This window comes from Hippopotamus amphibius, chromosome 7, assembly GCF_030028045.1.
Source record: "Hippopotamus amphibius kiboko isolate mHipAmp2 chromosome 7, mHipAmp2.hap2, whole genome shotgun sequence".
Lineage (NCBI taxonomy): Eukaryota > Metazoa > Chordata > Mammalia > Artiodactyla > Hippopotamidae > Hippopotamus > Hippopotamus amphibius.
Window position 1 is genome coordinate 129,931,707 of NC_080192.1, and position 25,801 is coordinate 129,957,507.

The 25,801-nt window shown below is 34.9% G+C and overlaps 1 protein-coding gene across 9 annotated transcripts in view; it reads right to left on the reverse strand.

The window, feature by feature from the left end:
- The window catches only part of NCOA1 (nuclear receptor coactivator 1), a 262,341-nt gene that overhangs the window by 96,700 nt on the left and 139,840 nt on the right, over positions 1 to 25,801 (reverse strand). For 8 of the 9 annotated variants that reach the window (XM_057740985.1, XM_057740992.1, XM_057740990.1 and 5 more), the window contains one exon: positions 11,426 to 11,582. The gene's annotated coding sequence lies outside the window, so the exon portion shown is untranslated. Of the gene's footprint in view, positions 1 to 11,425; positions 11,583 to 18,698; positions 18,719 to 25,801 lie in introns of those variants that run through there. The other variant, XM_057740991.1, reaches the window with a different exon arrangement.

A 25,801-nucleotide genomic window follows, 5' to 3' on the forward strand; every position in this document is an offset into this window, starting at 1 on the left:
TCATGCAAGATCCCTCTATCTTGTTTCTCAATTCCAGTCATTCTCACTTCTGTGTCCTATAAACAGCAGCAAAACCATTCCTCTCAAATGGCATTTTCAAGATAACACTTCCCTGATGAAGAATGAGCTTGATTCCTCTACTGGAACATGGTGGTTAAAAGCATGGTCATTAGCGTCAGAAAGGCCCTGTTTAAAAACTACCTGCCTATTCTTGGGCAAAATGCTTAATCTCCTTAAACTATTTCCTCATCTGTAATATTAGGATAATAACTATATTTACCTACCTTTAGATCTGTTGTGAGCACTGAACGAATAGTGCATGTACAGAGTGCACTGTAGGTTCCTAGAGAATGTTGCTTACTGTTATCTCCCCTTTAGACCAAGACCTCTATGACGGGGGTAGTGTTCACTCAGTGGATAACTCATCCCATACTTCCTCATCAATAAATACAATGGACACTTTCCATTCCTTCATTCGTTAATGCTCAATAAATGCTAACTATTATTACTATTATTTTACTGGACTGCTTGGAGCAGCATCTGAAACTTTGCTTCTGGAAACACTGTCATCCATTGACTTCCATGACCCCACACTTCCTTCACTTACTTAACAAATAAATCAAGCATCTACCATGTCTCAGGCACTGTACTAGGAGCTGAGAAAATCATGGACAGCAAAGTTGAGGTTCCTGCCCTTCTGGAGTGGGGGAAATAAACAAGTAAAACACAAAAATAATAGGTAATTTTCTATAGTGATAAAAGTCATAACATAAAAGAACAGAGTTCACAGAGAAAAACAACAAAGGAGACCTATTTTTAATTGGGCGATCAACTGAGGCTTCTCTGAAGAAGTGATGTTTACATCATAACCTGGGAGATAAGTAGAATCAATGTGGTTTTCTACTTACCTTATTCTCAGTACCTTTTGCTCAATTCTTCAGCGTTAGATTTCCTCATGGTTCTAATGTCCTAGGCCTTCTTTCCCCTCATACTATACAGTATTCTGGGGTGACATCACTCACTCAACATGGCTTCAAAAACAACCCTCTACACCAATTACTCCCGAATCTCCATCTCTAGCCCAGATCTCCTGGGTCTCAGACCTATAACCCCACTCTTTGCCAGATAACTCTATCCAGATGTCACACTGGCACCTCCAATTCAACTTTCCAAATGAACTTAACATCTCCTCCTCATGCATTTTTTTTTCATTCAGTTGGTACAATGGAGTCATTCTAAGCTCTTCTCTCATACCCCACATGCAAGCAAACACTAAGATGTGTCAATTTTTATTTCCTAAAAATTTCCAAAATCCATCCCTTCCTTACATTCTCCTCTTACCTGTTGCTGAACTAGTAAAACAGCTTCCCAGGTAGTCTCCCTGAGCCACCAAAGTAGGCTATCAAAAACATAAGTCTGATCACGTCAATCTCTTGCTTAAAACCCTTCCCTAAATCCTCACTGCCCACAGGACAACATTCACCCCTCAATGTAATATACAAAGTTTGCATCAGCTCCCATTTATTGTGTGTCCATTTTAGAATTTGGTGAATGAGTGAGTAAATGTCTGTCCAATCAAGTTTAGTCCAACCAATATAATCTATATATAAGCAGATTATATATGTTATATACTACATATGGTCCCCATATACACATATAGACTATATATATTAATTGTAGTTTCAACACTAAAGAAAGACTTTAAAAATAAAATCCTTGGTAATATCCCATCTTCCCAGCAAAGGTAAGCATTAGTCAGAAACGTTAAGTTGATCTCAATGTGGGTAGCCCAACTTAACTCAGCAACAAGTATTTATTGAGCTACTACTACATGCCAGCTTCTGTTCTAGGTAGTAGGAATACAATTGTACATGAAACTTACAAAAATCATTGCCCTCACAGAGTTTCACTCTTGTGAGAGAGAAAGACAAAATTAAAAAGTAAATTATAGAGTATATTAGAATGTGATAAGTGCTATGGAGGAAAATAAGGCAAAAACAAAGGCTTAGGTTTAGGGAAGGAGCGGTGCAACAATTTTAAGTAATCAGGAAGGGCCTCAATGAGAAGGTGAGATGTGAGTGAAGGCCTGAAGGACCTGAGGAAGAGAGAATGACATCTGGAAGAACAGTGCTCCTGGCAGGGGAAGGGCCATATAGCCTCAAGGGCGGAACATACTATGCTTTTTAAGAAACACGAAAGAGATCAGTGTGGGTAAAACTGGGTAGTGAGGAGCAGGAGATAAAGCTGCATCATGTAAGGTGTTGGCTGAAACCATTTTAAAGTCCTTAGCTTTACGCTGAGTGAATTAGCCAATCACTGGAGGGGTTAAGAATAGAGGAATGACAAGGTCTGATTTTCATTCAAAGACTTTCTCCGTGAAGGATAAGCACAATCTTTCTTATCTCAGTAATTTCGTATCTAAATAAGTTTCCAGCTGTTAAATGGACATTTCCATTTGGATATCCCACTGTCACCTCAAATTCAACATGTATAAAACATGATGGATTTTTAAGTTCCAGATTTCTATTAATGATAAATAAACGAGATGAGCTGCATTATGGATCAATGTCATCACAGAAAAACATTTATTGAACCTCTTTTCGGGGTGGGGGGGGGAGAAGGATCTATAGGACAAGGAAAATAATTACAATTTAAGGGTAGATAACCTCAATGCAAAGGTAAATATGCCAGACTTGCAACCACAACCAGCACAACAAAAAAAGATGAAAGACTTGATAATGGTTTTGTTAGCATCCATTCTCAAAAACAAAACAAGAATAATCAGCTAAGTGATATATTATTATAATGAATAAGACTGCTACCTTCTTTTCCTATGGAGAGTCACAGAAACATAAGTGAGGTTAACCAAATATCGCAGAAGTAAAGAAGCCACTTAATTTTATTTTTTTACACAGAAACAAAATATAAATATATTCCAAATTTTATTAAAACAAAAAATGAAATTATGTGATAAATTCATAATAATGAATTTAGAGAATCAACTCTAACTTTTTCAACAAAAGTAGAAACAAAAGAGAGAAGAAAATGATGAACAGGAAAGAAAAAGAAAGATAAGACTTTAGAGTTTGCTGAAATCCAAAAGAAAAGAGTTAACTAACTCCTACTTAATGCTCATCTTTACTTAGCTGCCCATCTTCTCTGCCTCCTAAGACGTTAGGTTATACCTATCTAAGAATTTACCCATCTGAATTCTACTGGCTCTCCAAGTACTCCTGGGCATATATTTCTTATGATAATATGCTATATAATTATAATTCTCTTGTTTGTCTCCTCTTCTAGATTGTGAACTCAAAAACAGTTACTAGATCTTTTTATTGTATATCCAAATGTAACATAATGTCTAAAAGATAGAGAAGACTGGGATTGACATACATACACTAATATGTATAAAATAGATAACTAATAAAAAATTTAGTTTAAAAAAATAAATAAAAGATATAGAAACTAAAATAGGTGATACCTCCTAGAATAATGGAAATAAAATCAAGAATAAACAAATGGGACCTCATGAAACTTAAAAGCTTTTGCACAGCGAAAGAAACCATAAACAAGACAAGAAGGCAACCCTCAGAATGGGAGAAAATACATGCCAATGAAGCAACAGACAAAGGATTAACCTCCAAAATATACAAGCAGCTCATGCAGCTTAATATCAACAAAGCAAATAACCCAATCCACAAATGCGTGGAAGACCTAAATAGACATTTCTCCAAAGAAGACATGCAGATGGCCAACAAACACATGAAAAGATGTTCAACATCACTAATCATTAGAGAAATGCAAGTCAAAGCCACAATGAGGTATCACTTCACACCGGTCAGAATGGCCATCATCACAAAATCTGGAAACAACAAATGTTGGAAAGGGTGTGGAGAAAAGGGAACGCTCCTGCACTGTTGGTGGGAATGCAAGCTGGTACAGCCACTATGGAAAACAATTGGGAGGGTCCTTAAAAAACTAAAAATAGAACTACTATATAATCCAGTAATCCCACTCCTGGGCATATACCCAGAGAAAACCATAATCCAAAAAGAAACATGTACCATAATGTTCACTGCAGCACTATTTACAATAGCCAGGACATGGAAGCAACCGAAATGCCCATCAACAGATGAATGGATAAAGAAGATGTGGCACATATATACAATGGAATATTACTCAGCCATAAAAAGGAATGAAATGGAGCTATATGTAATGAGGTGGATAGACCGAGAGTCTGTCATACAGAGTGAAATAAGCCAGAAAGAGAAAAACAAATACTGTATGCTAACTCATATATACGGAATCTAAAAAAAAAAAAAAGGTACTGATGAACCTAGTGACAGGGCAAGAATAAGGAGGCAGATGCAGAGAATGGACTGGAGGACATGGGGTTGGGGGGGCAGGGGGTGAAGGGGAAGCAGAGACGAAGTGAGAGAGTAGCACTGACATACATACACTACCAACTATAAAATAGATAGCTAGTAGGAAGTTGCTGTATAACAAAGGGAGATCAACTCGATGATGGGTGATGACTTAGAGGACCAGGACAGGGAGGGTGGGAGGGAGTCGCGGGAGGGAGGGGATATGGGGATATATGTATAGATACAGCTGATTCACTTTGGTGTACCTCAAAAGCTGGTATAAGAGTGTAAAGCAATTATATTCCAACAAAGAGCTTAAAACAAAACAACAACAACAACAAAAAATAAAATAGGTGATAAATCAAAAGTGATTATTTTACTAATATGACATTTAAACTTTTTAAAGAATATTTAAGATTTTTTATAATTAAATATTTTCTGGAATCTTTCATTTTGGAATTCTTTTCTCTAATCCTTGTTCCCCTGTTTTCAATGAAAAAAACAAAAAAACAAAAAACAACAACTGCCTTCTTGGTCTAGAAATCTGAGAATATCTCTTCTAACTCTCAAAAGATTAAGATCTATTTTGGAGAAATCTCCTACAATATTTCACAGTACAATACAGACACAAAGACATGTTGCATTTACACAACTGTAAACATAAGCAATACAATCTCACAGTTTGGATAATTTAGAGCAACAAATAAATCTGGATTTCAAACAAGATTTCCTAAACTGTGCTACCTCAGACTACTGGCTGAAGACTGACATCTGCTAAATTTATCTGAAATTCTGGAGATGAGGAGACATCAGACAAGAATTCAACAGCAATTCAATATCTGTCCTACCAAAATAAGAGCCAATAGTAAGAAGCTATGAGAAAGTCACCAACAATTTGCTGATGATATGATTCTGGTATTACCTGCTTTCTATTTACAAAACACAATAAACAGTGGAATGCAAAGTCTCTGATGAGTGAAAACTTTTATAGCTGTTCTATTTGTGGAATGGCTTTATATTTGGCAGTAAGGGAACCTAAACAAGGTTCATTAAGAAAAGAAATGTTGGTTTCAGGAAGCCAATTTACATATCACCTTTTAAAAAAAGAGGTTAGGTTTCTAAGTAAAAGTACCCTGCTGATTTTAAAAGAGTTGCTAAGTTATACACAATCTCATGCATTCTCTAGAGAGCAGTTTTAGGAACTAGAAACCACATCTACCTCTGTTCAAATGGACTAGACTAAACCAAATAGGTGGGGCTAAAGAAATAGGTCAGTGCTTTATATTTCAGTTGAATTATAGATTTCTACATAAGAAATGTGTCACTCATCTCCCAGATTTAGCTGAGAATTGCATACTTTGAAAAATAAGTAATTAGTTAATAAACAACTCTAATAATGTACTTTAAAATGCTAGCAAGCAATTAGCACAGAGAAGCACAGACATGATGAGAGGGACACTCTGAGTTAAACCTCCCCAAGCTGATAATATCACTGAGGAAAATCATGATAAATAAAAAGCTCCTGCATTGGGTAACTGCCATAAATAATGTTTCTCAAACTGGAGTCCTTAGACACCTAGGGTTCTCTAAAAAATTTTCAATTTGTCTTTTCATTTCAATGACAACTGAATTCTTTCTCATATGATAAGAAAGGATGGGGTCTTCAGGATTTCTATTACCCTTTTTATGGTTGAATAATTTCCCATTCTTTGGATATACCACATTTTATTTATCTATTCATCAAATGATGGCCACTTAGGTTTTCCATTATTGGGACTATTTTAACAACAATGCTGCTATGAACATTTATGTGCAAATATTTGTGTGAACATGTTTTCAATTCTCTTGGGTACAAAACTACTAGGTCATACTGTAACTCTCTAATTTTTTGAGGAACTGCCAAACCGTCTTCCACTGTGGCTGTACCATCTTAAGTTCTCACCAGCAAATGTAAGTGTTTCAAATTTTCCACATCCTCACCAAAAATAGTTATTTTCTGCTTTTTTTAATTTTATTTTAATTATAGCCATCTTAGTGGGTGTGAAATGGTATCTCATTATGGTTTTGATTTACATTCCCCCAATTACTAATGACTTTGAGCATCATGTGCTTATTGGCCATTTGCATATCTCTGGAGAAATGTCTATTCAGGTCCTTTGCCCATTTTTAAATTGGGTTATCTTTTTATTGAGAGGTCATAAGAGTTCTTTATATTCATGTCTAGATCCTTATCAGATATATGATTTGCAAATATTTTCTCCCATTCTGTGGGTTATCTTTACACTTTCTTTAGAGTAGCTGTTGATGAACAAAAGTTTTTAATTTTGATGAAATTCAACTTATCTACTATTTCTTCTTTGTTTAATAAGTACAACGCCTGGGCTTCCTAAGACAGTTTCTACTGATTGCTATTTTTTCCTGTGTATACACCATACGGTTTTTGTTCCTTTGTTTGCCTCCTAATTTTTGTTGAAAAACAGATATTTTAAAGCTAATGAATGAACAAGCATTTCCTTTAACATCTGGAAACAGAAATTCTCTCTGAACCCTCAAAGCAGGAACCAAAACTCATGGTGGTCATCCCTGGCCCAGAGAAGAGTCCCTGCCCCATAAGCCTCTGCCATAAACAACATGCCCATATCTCAACTGCTATGACCAGGAATAAAAAGCAAAGGCAAAGAAACAGATGGAAAGCAATGAGTTCTTAAAAATAGATGTCATTTTATCTTATTTCATTGATTCCATACAATATCAGATTTTTTTAAAGTGCTTTTTGTAAAAGAAAATCCTGTGTAAACTCATTTAAATTTATTAATAATAAAGACATTATTGAGGACTTGGCAACTTAACTTCTAAAAGTATATAATATTTGAAACAATGTATTTAATAAATTTATGTTTACTACTAAAAGTTTATAGATCAACTTTAGAGTTTATAGATCAACTATAAAAATTTATAGATCAACTTATATAACTAAAAGTTATAGATCAAGAGACAATGCTTCCTTTTTTTGTATTATTTTTTTTCTAAATGGAAAGAAGTTTAGAAAAAAGGTAAAAAAGTATTTTTTGTTTTCTTTTAGCAAATATATGAGAAGAAGAAAACCAAATACGTTTAAAATTTTTAAGATAAGAAGGAAGGGAGGGAATACGGGGATATGTGTATAAAAACAGATGACTGAACCTGATGTACCCCCAAAAAAATAAAAAAAAAATAAAAAAATTTTTAAGATAAGAAATAAACATATATGCATTTGCCTTGTTAAAATACTCCTATTTAGGAAAAATAGTCAGCATATGAAACATGTTTATGGCAGCAATCTTATTAAAACAATTTGGCAAAAATACCCTCAACACTTCCTTGTAAATCTACAAAGCTAGATGATCCCAAGCTATCTTAAAATGACATTGGGTAATTGCAGATACATGTATATGTCTTCCAAAAATCAGTTCTACATTGTTCTAACTTGCGAAAAATATGTTGGTATTAAAAAAAAAAGAGATTAAAATCAGTCTTCCTGACAACAGCTATCTTTAACTATAAACAACAATGTAAGTATTTGATATTTACTTGCATGTGCACAGGAGAGAACAATTTATAGTATTCTAGCAAAGAGGTAATAGCCTTAAAAAAAGAAATGATGGTCACAGAGACAAAAATGAAGTGATAAAAATGTCAATGTCTGTCTCTTTCCATGAACTTCACCCTCTTTCACAGATTCAGATACTAAGGAGCAGAAAAACAGCTAGAAGCAGGGGCCAGAGGAGATTGCAGATCAACATGAGACACAGATAACCCACAGATGATTATCTAAAACCAGATAACTACATTTACTATATGAAATTACTCCAATATCTAAAATAAAGAATTAAGCTTCTGATCAGAAGTCATTCAATTTCTCTCAAATATTTCAAAAACTCACTTCAAAATACAGTAGTTAAATGTACATATATGAACCAACAAAATAAAAAAAATCATACTGAAGTTTGATCTTTAATGTTATAAGGTGGCAGTAATACCAAAATAATAGAGCTGCGTGGGTCAAAATAATTTGCCAAAATAATGGAATTGTATTTTGAGGGCATTAGAAAATGATCAAGTCAAGTTAAACCTTCAGTTAATTTCAGGATCATCTCCCCAACTGCAGGAGAAGAGGCATAAATTAAATCACAATACAACTCCAGATACAATCTTCACTGACCACACATAAAAAAGGAGATGCATTTTTAAGAGCCCAGCTTTAAACCTAAGTCATCTTAACTGATCCATTTATATTTGGTAAAAACTTTATTGATACACATTGAAAAAATGAAAAAAAAAACAAAATCCCCAAGCATCTCAGATGAATAGCTGGTTAAACAGCATCAGTATCTCCTCAAACACTAATTTTCTAGCTATATCCTTTCCAGTGCAGTACCCAACTAAAGACTAACTCTAGACAAGTGAAACCCAAAGTGAAACCCAAATTTCACTTTCCAGCATTCTCAATAAAATAATAACCATGAGAATCACGCTTATAAATTTTAAACTGGAGATTCAGACTCACAAAATTTCAGAAGAGGGACCCTGGCAAATGCCATCTCATACAGTGCTTCTCAAACTTTTTGACTATAGACTACTTAGAATATACAAAATGCCTATCCTGCCTATTTCCCACTTTTACAGTATAAAGTTAGTAGTAAAAAAGAATTTGAGAGGAACAAAATAATAGAAAGGTTCACCAAAAAATGTAGGCCTATTAATATGTATTCAATTAAAGGATATGACAATGCAATAATATATACTGAGTGTTTATGTATCTTACATATATTAACTCATTGGTTCCTCACAATGGCCCTATGAAGTGTGTATTATTAGCACCTCCACTTTACAGAATCACTGACTGAGTTCAACAGTTGTATGTCACTTAATACAGAGCCTATGGGCTGATGATGACAACAGTGATGGTGACTGACACTTACATAGAGTTTACTATGTGCCAATCACCATTCTAAGCATCTAAATTATATTATTTACTTATAACCTTACTAATTCATTTACTCAAAATATGAGGTAGGCAGTATTATAGTACATTTTAGAGGTGAGGAAACCAAGGTACAGAGAGGTTACTTACTCTGCTCAGCATCATAAGGAGCAGAAGTGGAAATCAAATTACTAATTCTCAGGTAATTTGGTTCCAGAATCTGGCTATGCCTTTAACTTATATAACTAACCTACAGTTACATACTGATGAGTAGAAAAGACAACAACAGATTCTAAATTTCTGCTTTTACCTCTACACTAAAATGCTTCTTCATTAGGAAAGTCTTTAGAAAAGCTGACATTAAGTTATACCACATCTAAAAATCATGGGTGGTTATTTACAAAGTTCTCAAACACAGAGAATCTTTTAAAAACTTTCATTGTAACATGAAGAAAACATGACGTTCTCAGAGTCACTCACTGAATAAAGAGTTAAAGAAAAAGACACCCAACCCAGAGTTCAATCACTAGATTATTCTATTTTCTCTCCCTTTCTCTTTCATAAAGTTGAGGTATGAATATTTCCTTCTAAAAACTCTTAAAAAGAGGACTCTCCTACATGATTAAAATTTCTCTTAATTACAATACATCCTACTCTGCAAAACTTTTTAATAATCGGAATGCTTATGAGCTCATTTCTTTCTCCTCATTGAGAATCAACAGTCTGATTTCAAACAACAGAAAACATACGTTAATAAATACAATGTATCACCAGTTAATAAAAGCCATAAATCTAGAGCATGTTTCTTCTGGAAACCAGGCAGATTTTAAAGAGAGAGGTAGCAGGATTAAATGAGTTATCTTCTGAAATCACGCTGCACCACCAGTACCTGCTTTAAAGTTTTGTGCCAACTCACAGTCTTGCCTCTGTCTCCCAAATTCATTATTTAGTCCTAACACAGGCACTGGCTGTCAGCCACCCAAATTTAACTGCCTTTAACTTCTATGATTGCTAAACCCCACCCTCCAAATCGACAGCGGTCACTCTCCAGGGTGACAACTGTCTCCTCCTTTAAAAGTGGGTAGGTGTGCAATGGGTCAGAGATTGGGGGGAGGAGGGCGTGGTTTCTGGGGTACTGATATTGTTTTCCTTCTTAACCTGCATGGCATTTACACAAATATGTTCAGTATATGATAACTCAAGAGTTATATCTTTAAAATTTGTGATTTTTATCTATATATGTTATAATTCAATTAAAAAGTCTATTATTTTTAAAAACTTCCTGCAGGAAGTCTTCCCCTTATTTGGTTTACCAGTTTCTGATTACTCTTCAACTTTCTAGTCTCAGCTTAGTGCATGTTTATTTTTCTCACTACAGGCTGCGATGACCATTGTCATGTTCATGGATAACCACTAGTTCTATTCCTTTAGCTAGCTCACAAACTCTTAGAAAACAACAATGTAAAACTACTCAGATGTACAGAACAGACACTAGATATAAACAGACCTAATGACTGAATTATAATAGAAATGTATAGACCAAATCTGGGAATGGTTCAGTACAGTTTCCCTGCTGTCATTTTTTTTTTTTAATTTTCATTGGAGTATAGTTGACTTACAATGATGTGTTAGTTTCACATGTACAGCAAAGTGAATCAGTTATACATACACATATATCCATTCTTTTTTTAATTTTTTAAGATTCTTTTCCCATATAGGCCATTACAGAGTATTGAGTACAGTTCCCTGTGCTATATACCAGGTTCTTACTAGTTATTTATTTTATACATAGTAGTGTGTGCTGCCATTTTTAATTCATTAAGGACTTGAAGGTTTCATTGTAAGATACTGATCTGAACCGATATTAATTTCAATGTGCGTTACAGTGGTTTGCAAAGTATAACCTAGAACTTGTCTGACATTTTCATTTAGGGATGTCAGCACATATTTTATAATAACTTTGAAGTTTCTCAGATCAAACAAATATTTCCATAAAAAATAAGTCATATAAAAAAAAAATAAGAGTCAACAAGTAATCATTTTCACACCATACTTTTGTAGAAACAAAGCTCTTTAAAAACAGAGCTACGGTTCCTACCTGGGAGACTTCTTTGTTCATAATGAGTCCTCAAAACAGATATGGTTAAATCGGGGGCTCCGGAGGGTAGCTTCCAGTGGAATGGGGGAACACTGTTTTCCAGAGATGGCTCTAGTCTCTTCACTCTTACCTCATTTAAGGCCACTTATGCAAACAACTAAAACAAAAGAGAAGAAAAAATAAAAGCAGAAGGGAGGTTAGACTGTCATTTTATTCTCTAAGAAATAATAAAAGTCAGAAATGCTAGGTTAAAAAAAGAGAAAATACAACTCTTCAGGCCAAATGGAAAAATACTTCTAAAAGACGATAGATGAAGATCTGATTTTACAACTGAAGCCCTTCTGGTGATTAAATATATATTCCTATTTAAGACTGCTGCTTAAGTAATACATAATTACATTTTGCCCTTAATCTCCTGAGAGGCCCATTTTATATGTCTTTTAAAATTTTTTTCTGGCTGCATTTATATGTTTATCCTTCTAACTATAAATTCTGATTTTTAACGTTTTCAGTTTGCATTTAATTCTCTTATTTCTGTAATACTTCTCACTATGTATTAAAGTTACTATGATATTTTACCTTCAAATCTTTTATTGAAAAAGTTTACAAACATTTTATATTCGTAATACCTAGAAATAAAATTCATTGAGCTCTGGTTCCAGTAAAGATGAACTATCTTGTATTGGACTAACTTGCCCACAGATAACAATGATTAACTCTGGACAAAATAAAAATTACTCAAAGACACTGAAAAGTGACCAAAAGCAAGCAAAATGTAGGGAATTTGATCACTGAAAGAACGGAATCGTACTGAATAAGATCTATACTTATAAGACTTTTCCTTAAGAGAACTCTTCCCAGTATACCCCTTAAGTACTACTTGGGAGGATAGACCTAAGAGAGGAAACCACTGTCTCATTGGCTTAAGGCATCAGAGATGTAATAGTTCAGAGCTGACAGAATGCTAGATAACAGGAGGAGAAAATCATGGTAAAAAGGGCAGTACAGTAAGGGGATGGGGGACCTCAAATCTGTATACAAATATTCCTCAAATCCTTGGTTGATCCCCTGAACTGCTCATGCACAGGGAGATTCCAAGTAGCCCTCCATAACCATACCACAACTGAGACTCCCTTTTGCTGTTTATAATCACACACTGCTCACTCCCTTTTTCTTAACTCCTAGTAACCACGTATCTGCCCTCTATTTCTATAATTTTGTCACCTTAAGAATATTACAAAAATTGAATCAAATAGTATAGAAGTATTTTGCATTGGCTTTTTGCACTCAGTATAATGCCCTTCAGATCCAATCAACTTGTTGCATATACAAATAGTTTGTTGATTTTTATTGCTCCATAGTTTGAAGGTACCACAGTTTTCTTTTTCACCATTCACTATTCAAGCACATTTGGGTTGTTTTCAGTTTGGGGCTATCATGAATAAAACTGCTATAAATATTTGTGTACAGGTTTCTGTGTGAATGTAAGTTTTCGTTTCTCTAATGCAGCTGGGCTGTACAGTAAGTGTATATTTACCAGCCAGTAATTTAGTTGTTGACTAGAACAAAAATCAATACTCTTCAGAAAAAGATAACAATCCACAATATTATCCACAGCATCCAACATACAATAAAAAGTTACTAAACATGCAAAGAAGCTAGAAACTGTAATTCAAGATTAGAAAAAAAAAAAAAGGAGGGGGAGGGGAGATCAACAGAAAGCTACCATAATATGATCAGTTGAAATTAACTGATAAGGATGTTAAAGCAATTATTATGAGTATGTTCAAGATGTTATAATAAATAAAACAGATAAGAAACACTGGTAGCAAATGGAAACTATAAAAAAGAAGTAAGTGGAAATTCAAGAACTAGTTCAACATCGAAATTCTAAAATTCACTGGACAAGCTTGACAGTAGATTTGAAATGGCACCAAAACAAGTCAGTGAACTTGAAGTCAAAACAATACCCAATATGAAGATTGGACAACTGAAAAAAATTAAAAATTGACTTTTTGAAAAGATTAAAAAATTGTTAATACTTGAGAAAGACTGATTAAGAAAAAGAAAGATAACACAAAATACCAATGTCAGAAATGGAGAGCTATTACTTCATGTCCTACAAATATAATGTTTTAAGCCACATAATGCAAATCAATTCAGTAACTGACATAAAATGAAAAATTCCTTGAAAAATACAAATGATTAAAACAACCACAAAAACAAATAGAATGCAATCTACAAAATAAATTAATTTGTAATTAAAACAAAACAATACTTCACTCCAGATGGCTTCACTGGTGGGTTCTATGAAACATTTAAAGAAGTATAGGGCGGGGGGTGAAGGGGAAGCTGAGATGAAGTGAGAGAGTAGCATAGACATATATATACTACCAACGGTAAAACAGATAGCCAGTGGGAAGTTGCTGTATAACAAAGGGAGTTCAACTCGAGGATGGATGAGGCCTTAGAGGACTGGGACGGGGAGGGTGGGGGGGGAGTCAAGGGAGGGAGGGAATACGGGAATATGTGTGTAAATACAGATGATTGAACTTGGTGTACTTCAAAAAAAAATAATAAAAAAATAAAATAAAATAAAATAAAATGAGTTTAGAGCAGGGGAGGCTCTTTTTTTCTTAATTTTATTTATTTATTTTATTATTTTTGGGGGGTTACACCAAGTTCAATCATCTGTTTTTATACACATATCCCCGTATTCCCTCCCTCCCTCCAGTCCTCCCCCACCCTCCCTCGAGTCCCCCCCACCCTCCCCGTCCCAGTCCTCTAAGGCATCTTCCATCCTCGAGTTGAACTCCCTTTGTTATACAACAACTTCCCACTGCCTATCGATTTTCCAGTGGGTAGTATAAAAAAAAAAAAGTAATAATAACAATGTTTCATACTTTTCAGAAAATAAAAGAGAGATACACCCCAATTGTTTTACTAGACAAGCAATACCCTAATACCAAACTTGCCAAAGATATTACCAGAAAAGAAAATCAGTCTCATGAATATAGGCACAAAATAGCAAATTAAATCCAGCAATACATAGGAAGAATGTTACACCATTCACAGAATAAAAAGCATATAAATATCTCAACAGGTACAGAAAACAGCTGACAAAATTCAGCACCCATTCATGATAAAATTCTCAGCAAGCTAAAAATTAAAGGTAACTCCCTTCAGTCTGATAAAGAGGATCGATGAAAAACCTACAGCTAGTATTCTGTACAATGGTGAAATACTGGGAGTTCTCCTAACACTGTGAATAAGGCAAGAATGTTCACTCTAACCATTTCTTTTTATTATTGTAAGAGATGTACCGGAGGTCCTAATCAGTGCAGCAAGTCACGAAAGAGAAGTAAAAGGAAGCTTAGAAAGGAAGAATTAAAATTGTCTTTATTCAATTAAAAAATTTTGGTACATAATTCTAAGGAATCTGAAAAATTATTACTAGAATTAATACATGATTTGACAAAGTTGTAGGACACAACGTGAGCATACAAAAATCAAATGGGAAACAACTGGAAATGCAAAACAATTTATAATAGCATCAAAAAATTACTTAGAAATTAATTTAATAAAATATATGTAAGACCTATACACTTAAAATTATAAAACATTTCGGAAACTAAAAAAGACTAAAAACAAGAGTGAGTATATTCATGGGTTCACTAACACTCAATAGCATTAAGATGTAAATTCTCCCTCAAATTAATTCATATGTTCAAAAATAAAATTAGTGGCTTACTTTCTGTGTATCTAGTGCATTTTACGATCAATGAATAGAAATCTATTTTCATTTTATTTTATAATACACTTACAATGTGGGTTTTTTTAAATGCTTGCTTCAGGCTTTTGCTTTCTAAATAAATACTATGTTTTCTCTAAGTCATGATTCCCTTCAATGCTGAGTTCCATATTAAAGTGGAATGTCTACCTAACATTAGAAAACTGGATGATCCTATGACCTGGATCCGAATGTGCTTACCTCTTATAGTCTCTCTAAATTAAACTAAGTGCTTTTTATATTTTCAAGATTTCTTTCCCTCTTGCCTTGATTTAAACACACAATTCAAAAACAAAGAAACGGACTAGCTCTTCATACTGACATAGTTCAAACTATTAAAGAAAGGGATTTAGTTAGGTTAGCCAGGTTTACATTTATTTAGTTGGGTTGTTTTCACTGTATATATCTATTTGTTTGCATCTGTAATCACCTTAGTGCCTAAAACATTTCTTGGGTGTAAGATTTCTCATGATTACTACTTTGTATTCTTTCATCTGTGAAGCACTACATCTTTCAATTTTCCCTAGGTAAATCTGTGTAAGAATTGGTAAGTAGTAATTGCCTATGGCAAAGATGGCATTGTTCATCTAGTCAACCACAAACCCAGGTCCTGTCATTTTCTGACTTTCAAGGAAAGAGCACTCCTCAAAAATCCCTCATGTAGTTAGCCCCACAGGTATAATCTTTGTGTAATAATGCCACTCTCTTCTATAAAACCTGAGGGCTTTTACAGGTACTTTTTCAAAACCAGACAGTAACTGAAGACAGATGGATCCCACTAATGATTTAGGATCCTGATGATTCATTGCCAAACATGTGAGGGAATTCAGGAACAGTGCTGAGGGGGGAGGCAGAGCATAGTCACTCGGGGACTGCATGAAGACAGAAAAGCACAAGATAAATCCACACTCCAAAAAGATACACAGACAATGAGAAGTGAAAAATATGGAAGCCAAGAGATAGGTGACACACAGAGAACCAAAGAAGACAGGAGGAAAATGAAGCAACAGGGAGAAAAAGAGCAGTGCTGACCATCCAATGTTTGTTATTATGACACCAGTAAGCTTACTATTCTTAAAATGTATCTCTCTAGTATTTATTATGTATTAACTGTGCTATCCAGAACTCAATATTTTTAAAGTCTTTCCTCACTCCCTCACCTCCAGGAACCTACAGCAGGAGATCTGATATGGATGGTAAAAACTCCTTAATAGACCCTCATGCCTGGAGGCCTCCCAGTACTCATTCCAATTCTCTCCTTATGGGTAAGGCCTTTCTGTTGTCATTATCTGCTTCCAGTTTTGGCACAAGTGCTGGCTAATGCAGCACCTCAATTCCTTTATTTTTTTTTTAATAAATTTATTTTTATTTATTTTATTTATTGGCTGCGTTGGGTCTTCGTTGCTACGCGTGGGCTTTCTCTAGTTGCAGCGAGTGGGGGCTACTCTTCGTTGTGGTGTGTAGGCTTCTCATTGCAGTGGCTTCTCTTGTTGTGGAGCACGGGCTCAGGCGTGCGGGCTTCAGGAGTTGTGGCACATAGGCTCAACAGTCGTGGCTCGTGAGCTCTAGAGAGCAGGCTCAGCAGTTGTGACATATGGGCTTAGTTGCTCTGCAGCATGTGGGATCTTCCCGGTCCAGGACTCGAACCCATGTCCCCTGCATTGGCAGGTGGATTCTTAACCACTGCGCCATGAGGGAAGTCCCTCAATTCCTTTACGTTATTGAATTATTCAGTTTAATCTCTTAAAATCAATCTTACTTAAGAATCAGATGAGGAAGCAAGGTGATAGAAGAGTACCTATGATGCACTTAACACATAGAAAGAGTAAAAATGGAAATCTATAAAACACTCATCCTTTGTTATTTTGGAATTAGGCAGAGGTACAGGTCCAGAATTTTAAAATACATAGACAAATAGAACAAACGAATATCTATGGATCTACCACCCAGAAGTAACAACAGTAAAAATTTTTAATATATTTATTTTCCTTTTAAGAAATGACCAATAAATCAAAAATCCCCACACTCACACAAAGCCCACTCTGCTCACTCCTCCTCATTTTGATAGCATATATCCTCTGATCAATTTTTTTATATCCATCCATAAACAATATATACTGATGTTTTACGCTTTAAAATACACGTTTAAACTGTATACTATATATATTCTGCACTGTGCTGATCTCACGCATTATATTGTTTTGGAGCTCTATCTTTCCTGAGGTGTGTGTGTATTTCATTCATGTGTACATGTGAATACACCACATCTTAGCCAGTCATTCTTGTACTTAAGTTGTCTAAGTTTTCATTATTACAAATACTGCCTCCATGAGTATTCTTGTACATGGCTTATCTTTCATACTTTCATATGCACAAATGCAAGAACTTCTAATGGTAATATCTAGAAGAGGAATTTCTGAGTTGTAGTATTTGCATATTTCTGCTCAACTCACCATTTGTCAAACTGACTGCCAAAATGATTGTTTCACATTCCCACCAGAGGTGTGTAAGAGACCCATTTTCTTCCATATTCTTTCCAACACTTGATGTTGTCAGACTTTATTTTTTAACCAGTCTAATGGATGAAAATGAGATCTCATTTCAATTTGCATTTCCTCCATAATTGGAGACTGAGCATCAGAGCTGGCTATTTGGATATCCTATTATTTCAACTGGTGTTGGTCTCTTTTCATCCATTATACTGAGTACTTAATAGGTACTTTGTCTTAGTTCTGGGAAATGCTCTTGGATTATGCTGTTTATTCTTTTCTCTCCATTTATTCTGTTCTCTCTTTTTAGAACTCCTACTTATAGGAAATTGACCTCCTATGCCCTCCTTTTTATTTTCTTTTAAATTCTGTTTATCATTTTTTGCCTCTTTGCTTTACTTTCTAAAAAATTTTCCTCAACTCATTATCCAAACTTCTACTGAGTTTTTTTCCTGCTGTATGTTCTTAATTTATGAGAATTCTTCGTTCTCTGAATGTTCTTTCTAAAATGCCCTATTACTGCTTTACAGATGTAGCATCCCATCTTTCTGCAGCTATTTTATGTCATATGTGTATGTGTATATATGGTATATGCATATGTGTATATCTATATACAGCTGGATGTGTATGTGTGTGTGTATATACATAAAATTTTCTCGGCTACATAGTCTATCTTCTCCAAGATGTTTGTATTTTCTATTTATTTTAGTTTCTGGTAGTTACAGTAGATGCTTTCCTTAGATGCCTAATGGCATTTAGTTGTTTGGATATAAAAAGTTTACTGTAAGCTCTAATTATGTACATGAGGCTACTGACTAGAATGTTCACCATAGGGCAATCTGGCCAGGCCCTTTGTTAGGGCACAAATACTGACATGAGAAACCTGGTTCCCATTATCTACTACTTATTTACTTATTTGTACAATACCTGTATACATATAAAGTATTGATAGCTACAGAATTGTTAACCTGTACCCCGTAAGAAACAATTTTACCAACTAGAATACAGTTCCTTTTGCCTTTAGGTTTTTCAAGAAGGATTGGTCAGATTCTCCACAGAAAATTCTTCCTGTTTCCGCCCTGGAGGATAAAGGACTCAGTTTGGAAAGCCAGTAATGGAGACGAGAGCAAGGGTCCTCAGCATTCAAGATGCCAATGCTCATCGAATTCCCCTCCACATTCAGTGTGCCTGGTGTCCACTAGTCCAGAGGTCCTCTGTTTTAACCTAGAGAATACACTTCGAGTCTCTCATCCATCTATCAAGATGAGAGCAGTGCATTAGTACAACAGCAAAGAGCAGACAAGACCCAGGCATCAGTTTCTTAGCTTTTAAACAATCCTCCTTATTTTAGTCCCCTCCCCTTCTTTACCTCCACTTTCAGAGTTACACAATACTACCACTGTCTGGGCCCTGTGAAGAGTCACCAGTACAAATTCAATTTGTCCTTAGCTTTCTCCACTTAAAACAGAGCTTTCTTAGGTTTAATAAAATTGTTACCAGTATTCTAGCTGTTTTCCAGCCTCAAAAATTCTGCTGTATCTTCTCCCACTTCCCTACATCTCTTGACTTATGACTAAAAACAACAATCCCCCTTATTGATTTTATTTTTGCTGCTTAACTATGGTTTGGGGAGGGAACAATATTAAATGTGTGCTCAATCTATCCACTTCTTTGGAATCAAATACTATGTTATTCTTTTTAATATTTTATTTGTTTATTTTTAATCTTCCTGTTGTTTTGTAATCTTTGTAAGGTTTTGTTTCAAGTATGTTATTAACACCTTAATCATTTTGAGAATTTTTTTTTATTTTTTTTTTATTTTTTTGGGGGTACACCAGGTTCAATCATCTGTTTTTATACACATATCCCCGTATTCCCTCCCTTCCTTGACTCCCCCCCCTCGAGTCCCCCCCACCCTCCCTGCCCCAGTCCTCTAAGGCATCTTCCATCCTCGAGTTGGACTCCCTTTGTTATACAACAACTTCCCACTGACTATTTTACAGTTGGTAGTATATATATGTCTGTGCTACTCTCTCGCTTCATTTTGAGAATTTTAAAATCCACTGTCCTGACATCCTCAAGAACAAATTAGTGATTGAAATTACTCAATAACATAAAGAATTATCTGCCAGACACAGAATTAACAATAGGCAGCAAGGCCTATGCAACAGTTAATCAGGAAAGTTTTGAAAAAAGGATCAGCTTTAGATCAACGGAACACCTCTCTATACACCTACTGGTAGCTGATATCATGGACTGTGACTGTGAGAAAGAAGGGAAAAAAAATCCACCTTCCATTATCTCATAAGGTAAGAGTTGCTCAGTGTCAAAAAAAGCTGTGGCCTAATGTTCTCTTTTCTGTAAGGCAATAAAAGAAACTCTCAAACCTCTAAAAGCAGTAGATTTTCTCACCCATGTACATTAACTGTAAAGTGTGATGAAATAATAATATTTAAAAGTACAACGTTTATAAATTACTTTTATGAAATTTATGCAGATTGATGGTTATCTTTATCATGCAGTTGCTTTAACACTTCTTCTTTATGATATACTTTTTGATGAGGAGAGAAAGGGATAATGTTAGCCAAAACTCCCAGTGTGCTGGGATTAATAGCTTAGTTTAGCTATGCTGTCATCCAATCGTAGGTTGTTATAAATAAACCATTAACATTAGTGGCAATTATAAATTATTTTGGCTACGTGGAGTTAAGATTCCATAGTAACGTCTGTGTTCTTATTAATTCTACCACAAATAAACTTTAAGAAAGAAAAAGGCACTTAAAAATTGTGTGAAGAAATAAGTTTTTTTTCCTTGGGATAGACTGAAGGATTTCTGTGAAAGAATGAAGGAAAAAACAATACTACTAACTTTCCTATTAGTGATGACACAAGAGTCACACTCTCCAAAGACAAAAATTATCTAAATAAAATTTAAAATCAAGCCATCCATATTAATGCTAAAAAAACATAATTTAAAAATATAAAGTTTATTTGACTTCTCTATAGTATGTAGTTGCTTGTTCTTATTAATACTACCTGTGAGAGAAGGCCTAGAAGAAAATGAAGACTTTAAAAACAGAAATTTTTTTACTAGAATGAAAATGTTTACTTATTTTTCTTTGTTAATCTTTAATTTTTAGAAGGCTGATTTCATTGTTCTTATGATTACAACATGCTTTTATGAAAACCTTGCAATCTCTCTCCAGAAAAATACTTATTTCTTCACACAATTTTTGGGGTGTTTTAAAAATCTGGGTAAATTCATGGGTACTGTTAAAAGACAAAATTGTATTGTGGTGGAAAGATATGAAAACTGCTGCTCTATGGTAAGAGCAAGAGCCCCAAAGGGACACTACTGGGAAACAAACCCTGGTAAGTGGCAAGAATTCTACCGTGAATCAGCACTAAAGAGAACCATTACCCCAAGGAAATTCTTCACGCACACGTGCAGCAAGATATATGAAGAAAAATGTTCATGTTAGCAATGTTTATAAGAGCAGAACACAGGAACAACCCAGATGCCCATCAATAATAGCATGGATTAGTAAACTCTTGTATATTGATACAGTAAAACCTCATACTACTGAAATAAAATAACCAAACTTTAGCTATCCACATCTGCCTTCAGGCACCCACATTCCCTTCTTACAATCCAGGTAGTAAAACATTAAAGTATGGACTCCAGAACCCGATTCCACCATTACTAACTTTCTGATCTTAACCTCTCCATGCATCAATTTCCTCAACTAGAAAAAGCAGGATAATACTGGTACCTACTCAACAGCTGTTAAAGAGACTAAACGTTTAATATTTTTAAGTTATTTAAGACAGTGCCTGGCACCTGGTAAACACTGCGAAGTGTTTGATTAATAAACAGACCATAGCCAATCAATTTTAATATTTCTTCAACTCAGCAGCCCCATTTCTAATAAATGATGGCAGCCGTCATGTTTTCCATCAGTTTTTGCCAGACTCAGTTATCATGCATTTCTTTAATTATTCGTTTCAGTAATACATATTCAGGAAATTTGTGTACCCTTCATAGGGCTTTTGTTTTTAATTCTCATTCTGCCTCTAGGGAGATATTAATGCTTACATTCTAAATGTTAAAGATTAAAAAAAATTTCTTTAAGTATAGTAAGGAGCCAGTCCAGAATACTCTGTTATATCTTAATTTTTATTTCTTGCTCCTCTCAAAAAAAAAGAAAAAGAAAGGGCAGATTATAAACTTAAAACCAAAACTGTGTGTTTCGGGACTTCCCTCGTGGTCCAGTGGTTAAGATTCCTCACTCCCAATGCAGGGGGCCCTGTCAGGGAACTAGATCCCACGTGCTGCAACTAAGAGACCACATGCTACAACTAATGATCCCAAAAGCAACAACAAAGATCCTGTGTGCCACAACTAAGACCCGGCGCAGCCAAATAAATAAATAAATAGTAAATAAATAAATATATGTTTTAAATTGTGTGTTTAACTGCCTGCATATCAACTACTAAACTAAAATATTAATGACTCTTACATCTACTTTTACATTTACATTAAAGGGATAAATATTGAAAAGCCTAGACTAGTGGATTTTAATACTACTAATGCTGGATATAGTATAAACACGTCTATTTTGGGAGACAAGCTATTATCAAAAGAATGCTCCTATTATTTTTAATGCTCTATTCTAAGCTCCATTCCTGCACTCACCTGTCTGTTTATTAAGGAGTTCCAAACTAAACTCCTCCATTTTCCTTTTCCTTGACTTTTCCCTATCCAAAAAAAAAGCACCTCACACCCACCCAATTGCTGCTACCAGAAACTCAGATATCACCCTTGAAATCTTTTCCACTCTCACACCCTATATATGTTAATCACCAAGCCCCAACTAGCCTATTTCAAAAATAAATCATCAATTCACAGACATACAAATTCAATACCCTATTCCCACTTACACTCCTTTCATGAAGTTTTATCTTACATATAAAAAAAAATTCAAAACTCATGGCATAACCTCTCTTCACAGCATGCTATGTTTTAGCCACACTGATCTGTCCTCAGTTCCTCTCTATTCCCCAAACTTTTTTCCCCACCCCAAGGCCTTCACTACAATATATTCTCTGCGGTGAATAATCCCTCCTATCCTCTGTGCCTGCTCAATTCCTCTTCATTGTTCAAGCTTTAACTAAAATTCTATTTCCCTTACCCCAGTAATCAAAATCAGCCCTCCATGACACTTTCATAGCACTTTCTACTTTTTTTTTCTTAGCTTTTTTCACAGTTTTTATTTTCATATTTGTTTGTGTGATTGTGTTTACCACCTATCTCCCTCATGGGACTATAAGACCCCAGGTGTATATTTTTGTGTATATTTTTTAACTGGCACAGAGTAGGTATACAACATTTTATTTATTTATTTATTTTTTTTTTGGCACACGGGCTTAGTTGCTCCATGGCATGTGGGATCTTCCTGGAGCAGGGATCGAACCTGTGTCCCTTGCATTGGCAGGCAGATTCTTAACCACTGCGCCACCTAGGAAGCCCCTATACAACATTTTAAAAGGTTAATTTGTGGAATTAATGAATCTGTTCTAATTCAAGAATGGTAGTGCAGTTAAAAGCTCAAAGAAAATGAGGATCATTAAAATGGTCAAAGGACATTTTGAGTCTTTCTAAACAAATACAAGAGGAGTATCAATGGCATGGGGGAGCACACTAAATTATTAATGTAAGGGATTAGGCAAATGTTTGGAGGTGAGAACACAGGGAGCAAAGAACACTGAAAGTAGTAAAACTGCTAGGCTAGTTTCTAATCGGAGAATGCCTATTTCTGTGGCATCATTCTGCAATGTAATTTACCTCTCTGTTTTTGCCACAAGGCAAGAGAAAAACACCACGGTGTGGAGAGAGTCCACATTCAAAGAGCTAAAAATGAAATGTAACATCTAAAGTACAAGGGTTTAGTTCTTCCCTAAAAAGCAACTCTACTAAATTGCAAGGCAATGGTCGAGGACTATCAAAACTAAGCTATTCTTTTTTTTGGCAGCACCACGCGGCTTGAGGGATCTTAGCTCCCCAAACAGGGACTGAACCTATGCCCACGGCAGTGAAAGCCTGGAATACTAACCACTGGACCGCCAGGGAATTCCCAAAACTAAGCTATTCTAAATCTTCAAAACATTATAGCAAGATGCTAAGATTGGATTTTAATTCCGAATACATGTTTTATATGTGTTAGAAAATAGCATTTTACTAAGGCCTAAAACAAAGCAAAGGTTAGATCATTTTTAGTAACAGTTAAAACTGGCACATATGTTATCAGATGAATGTCTGCACTACACATTTTTCTATGTGCAGCTCTACCTACTCACCACAGTGTCAACTGACAATAATGGTCTTACTACACCTTCATCCCTCTCAAGGGTAGCCAAAGATAAATACTCACTAAAGTTAACTGATGAAACTACTTCTATCTAAATTATTTCCATTTTTTATGATATTTCTAAATTATATATTACCTCTTAAAATAGAGAAGTGACCAGGATATGTGCTTAGAGGCTTTAATAAATTCCATGTTTTGTAATATAAAGTTATAATCATGTAACAAGGCATGCTACTCTATGGTTACATTTCACTAGAACTCTCCATATAGTAATATGATATATCTTGTGGGGGGGAGGGAATGGACAGTAACCAAAGGCCTAACCTTATGACTTAAAAAAACAGGTAATAAACATTCACAAGGTATTTTAAATTCAAATGGTAAAATATTTCTTTTTATTTCTTTTACTCAGTACACATTATTTCTTTTGTAACAGACAGAGTCAGTCCCTCCTCAAATTTTAAGAGCCCAATACCCCACAAGCACTGTATCAGCTGCTGGGGTACAGCACTGGAACAAGAGAAACGAAGTTCCTACTCTTCCAAGCTCACGTTCAAATGGGAGGAAAAGATCAGTAAATAAAACTGGATGACTTGAGGCAGAGAGTTACTAGGAGAGCTACTTTAGATTGAGTGAGTAAGGAGAGTTTATATGTGAGGGTAACATCTGAGCTGAGACCACAAATAAGAAAAACTCAAGCCCCAAAATTATTTCAGAAATGAATGATTTCATAGTATGTGTGTAATAAAAACTTAGCTGAAAGGACCTCTTATCCTCTTTCACTAATTTTGAACTTCTCATTAAACCTATATGATGCCTACCTTTGTATATCCAGGCAACATCCCAAATTTAATGGGCCAAAAAGAAAATGCTCATCACTAACCCTCAAAGTCACTACTAAGTACACTGCTATAATTAGCAACCATACTAGTATTTTGCCAGTTACTTAGTTTCTTAAAACTGTTGAACTCAGCTCTCCTTCTTGCACTTCCTATATTCAATCCATTAATAACATCATTACGTTCCATACGGTTTGCGGTCTTAGTCTGAGGCACTTCAGCAGCATATCTAACTGTTATTCCTGGTCTGCCTACACAGTGTATGCTGCTGAACAATTCCCCACATCCCCCTGTTCACAATGTCACACCCCAGTCACCACTCAACAGGGCTTTTCCATAGTTTCCATAAAGAATCTGCACTCCTGTTACCTAGCATTCAAGGTCTCCTATTATCTATCATAGCCTCTAATAACAGAGCTTAAAGACACAAGAGGCAAAAAAATGACTGAATTAAATGGAGAAAAAAAAACGCACAATATAAGCGGAGAGTTTAACACCCCTCTCTCAGCAACTGATAGAAGCAGACCTCTTTGAAAAAAAAATCAATAAAGACTTAGAAAATTTGAACAGTACTTATCAACCACATTGAGCTAACTGACATTTTTAGATAGACCACTATGCCCCAAAACTGCAGAATCAAGTGCATGTGGTACTTTTACTAAAAGTCTGCTAATACATCAAAATAAATTTAAAAGGATTAAATGCATCAAAATGTGTTGCTTGAACAAAAATAAAATAAATTAAAAATCAGTTACAATAAGATTTAGGAAAAAAAAAAAACTCCAAATGTTTAAAATTACATTTCTAAATAATCCATGAAGTAAAAATTCTTTTAAAAGGAAAGAAAAAAGGAATTTGAAAATATTTCAAATGGAATGATTATAAAAAAG